Below are 4,030 nucleotides of genomic sequence, written 5' to 3' on the forward strand. Positions count from 1 at the left end.
TGTGACCCAAGGGAACTAGACGTAGGTACCACACCGGTATTGAACCAGTATAAAACCTGATGTGCCTTCTTTACCTTTCTATTCATTCAGCTCATTCCTACTGAAATTATTCACTGTGCAAAGTCTAGTCGACTAAACTTACACTTAGTTAACCAAGATTTTTAAATAGGTTACAATTCACTTTCCCCTCTTGTACTTTTAATTGGTATCAGAACTAGGCTCATAATCTTTGCTTAACAGCTAGTGAGGAAAATATCATGGGATCAAATACAGTCATTGGAGTGCTATTTTAAGAAGCAACTTCTCAGGTATGACCCCCGTATTTCAATGGCCAACACTTTTCTCACTGGAAAGTACGTATGGAAACATACACTATGTCATATGACATTAAAGTTTGGCGCGTGATCAAAAAAAAAAATCTTCCAATTCCACCAAAGAAAGATGAAAATGGTCAAGTCATATTATCACTACTAGAAACATAGCGTTTTCCCATGGAAAAATTGTTAGTGGCAATTCCCACCGATATTCAATGGGAAAAGTGAAATATATTTCCACGAAAAAACAATAACGCTTCCCATTAACTATTCGTGGGAACGTTTTTGTGCAAAAATTCACGTAATTTAGTTCCCTCTGATTCGGTGGGAAAAGTCATTAAAAATAATTATATAAAACTAAAAAACTTTCCCAGGGAAAACAATAGGAAAAAAAAAACAAATATTCCCAATGATTCTGTGTGAACGAAAAATTTTGAATTTTTGTGATTTATGAAAAAAATTTCCCACGGAAGTAGTGGGAAAGTTTTATTCTTGTTCACATAACCTTTTAGTTTTCTCTTAGTCTATTTCGTTCTTTCTCCCTCTGTCTCTCCACTCCAACGACTAATTTTTCACCTCACTCCATTTTCAGGTAAGTCTTTCTCTGTCACCCACTCCTTTTTCGATTTTGATTTTTCGAAACTTGGGGATTTTTTGCTATTTCAAACCCTAGATTTGAAAAAATTGTTGTTGTTCTCTTGTGCATGTATAGTCTAATTAAACCTAAGTCTTTATTTGTTTCGTCTTAGAAACAATAAATTTGTTAAAAGACAATATTGAGTTGGTTTTTTCTTGTTAGTTTGGTATATTTTTCAGATCTGTTTTTTTTTTTGGAGAAATTCAAAAATAGCCAGATTTACAAGTGGTAATTGAAAAATAACCACAGTTTCAAAAGTAATTAAAATTTGGCCATTTTTTATGTATAGATAAATCTCAACGAAGACACTATTCAAAATCCAAAAAATATTTCAGCATAATATATTTGAGTTCCAGTATGATATACCGGTCCAACATAATATGTTAGAAGTCCATACACATGTGCTCCAATCTCCAGTATATTATGCTGAAACTTTTCGCGTGTTGGAGTTCCAGCATAATATGTTTGAAGTTCATACACATGTGCACCAATTTCGAGTATATTATATTAGACCACTCCGTGTTGCAGCAAAATAGTGGCTATTTTTTAATGACTTTGCAAACGCTGGCTATTTTTTAATTATCAGTCCGAAAACTAGCTAACCCGTGTTATTTTTACTTTTTTTTTATATGGATCGGTTCTATGTATTTATAGGATTTCTTCACAAACATGGAGAAATTAGAAAGATTTCTAAGTTGCCCATGTCAAAAGTAGCCGATTTGTCTCGCACCAGCCCAAACATTTTAGCCCAGACCATTAATTCCCTAACCCTAACCCTAACAGGCTCACTCTAAAAAAAGACGGAGGGGAGGAGATCCAAGGAGGACACACGCAGATTGAATCCCCATCTGGATATAGAGGCTAATCGACACACAATATAGATTCACCCTCCTTCATAATCTAAAAAGATCCCACTCATGCACGTTCATTGAGGGAAAACAAAGTTCCAAAATCAAAAACTCAACAAATGTGTCTGAGATCTAGAGCTACAAAAAAATCCTTTAGGTATTGAGTTTTAGAGCAATTTTCATAGAGAAAGAGGAAAGATACACTATGAATTGAAATTCTATTTGGTTCTACGCTCTCATCTTCAATTTATGGGTTCTCTAAGAGTTGTTTTGGAGCTAAACTTGAGGATAATCGAAGGCTATATCTGAACTCATACCCTGTTGTCTGAACTCATACCCTGTTGTTTCTTTCAGTTTTTATTTAGCTGTGTTGGCCTTGTTTCCTGCCGATCCAGGTATTGGTTCAAATTGTGCATTGTCATGAAATTGTTCTAGCATTATAAAATCTGCCTCAATTTCTTCATCTATATGAGGTGAATTCATAAGTAATTGTCTGTATTGTTTGGACATTGTTCAAGTTCCCTGGATTTTGAATTTGACATGAGAACACAAGGAATTCAGTATGTTCAAAAGCATGTAATTATCAATTAGTGAATGTAAAATATGCTTTAATCAAGATCTGTGTGCGTAGATTGTGGTTCCTGATTGTTTGAATCGAAACAAATGGTTATATGATAGCTGGGTGTAATTTCATCACCTGATTTGTGACTGTTAATGTTGCCTTGAGTATGTTCGCAATTTTGCCTCGTTTTCTTTAGCTAGATTTGACCACCAGTTAGTTAAATTTATTTGCCAAAGGGTAAATTGTTGAAGTATGTGATTCTGAGCAATTTATCAATATTAAGATTTCATAGAAGATACAGAATGCAATAGTCAATGGGAAAGTATTTACTGATGTAATGGACTAATTCTGCAAGTGTGAGATTCAATTGTGAGGTGATATGGCTACACATGTAATATACTAGTTCCCATGATGTAAGATTACTAAAGATTTCTGCTATGCAAGGTGACAGAAGTTTAAATTAATGTAATTGTTTTGTTGAAATGTTTACTTTGTAATAAATTTTTCATTTTCCTGTTTGCACTGTTAATCAGGAAGGTTACAATTACATTTATCACCATGTTAATGAGGACTTGACCCATATAATTTGAATAACTGAAAAGGAAAAGTTGAAATGAAATAACTAATGCACCACTGGTAATATACTTTGAAATCGGTTAGCAATTTTAGAATTATGTTAGCAACTTTAGATTATGATTCGAGTTGCTATATCCTCATACCTCTTCAAATTAATTCAACTAGAGTCTTAGCACTACAGTAGAGATGGTGTAGTAATTTTTTCCTATTAGAAGTACTGATACATTGTCTATATGCGAGCAAGTTTCATACATTATATATTTTTGAAACATATTAAAATGATTAAGTCCAGCCAGACTGCTAAGCTTTTTATTATTACGTGTGTTTCACTTTAAAGTTTGAGAAATAAAGATACTGGCATAAATTTTCTTTAATAAAGTTTACTTTTATAATATTTGTATTATTTTTACAGGATAATGTCAAACGAAGCTTGGAGGAGTTCATTCAAAATCACTCGATTGATGATAACTATGGATTACTTGTCACTAGTGATGTTAAAAGTCTCAAGTCTCAGATAAACTCCCTCTTAGCATCTGGTGCATTTCATGTGCCCCGTTCTCCAACATCTGATGATAACTAAGGATTAGTTTCTTTTATTAGTTTGTCTTGAATGGTAGTTGGATGTTGAATATTGAATGTTGGATTTTTTGAGTTTTTGTTCTACTTTCTGTTTAGTTGGATATTGTTTATGAAATGGATTGAATTTTAGGTGTTGTTTATTAAATGAATTGGATTGCATGTTAAATTTGGTATTTGAATGCTTTATTGTATTTAGTCTTGTATTATTGGTTGTACTTTTTGTTTGGCAGGTGGTGTAGTTTTAAAAACAAATTTAGCCATGAAAATATTTTTCAGATTTCCCACAGACTCCGTGGGAATTTTGTGCATATTGTTTCCAGATTTTTGATATTTCCCACTGATTTTCGTGGGAATGTTCATATGTTTATTTCCAGGTTAAGAATATTTCCCATTGCTTCCATGTGTAAAATAAAAAAATATCTAAATTATTTTTAATACATCCCACAGATTTGGTGGGAAACTTAAGAAAATTAAATTATTTTATTATCTTACTTTTCCCACGACGTTTGTGGGA

At 32.8% G+C, this 4,030-nt stretch overlaps 1 long non-coding RNA gene across 1 annotated transcript; it reads left to right on the forward strand.

Moving 5' to 3' along the window:
• Window positions 1-1,640: 1,640 nt before the first annotated feature.
• LOC104103007 (uncharacterized) lies at window positions 1,641-3,682 on the forward strand. Its single transcript, XR_687815.4, has 2 exons — window positions 1,641-2,194; window positions 3,350-3,682. It is a non-coding gene; the product is annotated as an uncharacterized lncRNA (long non-coding RNA).
• The last annotated feature ends 348 nt before the right edge of the window (window positions 3,683-4,030 follow it).

Source organism: Nicotiana tomentosiformis, chromosome 11 (assembly GCF_000390325.3).
Source record: "Nicotiana tomentosiformis chromosome 11, ASM39032v3, whole genome shotgun sequence".
NCBI lineage: Eukaryota > Viridiplantae > Streptophyta > Magnoliopsida > Solanales > Solanaceae > Nicotiana > Nicotiana tomentosiformis.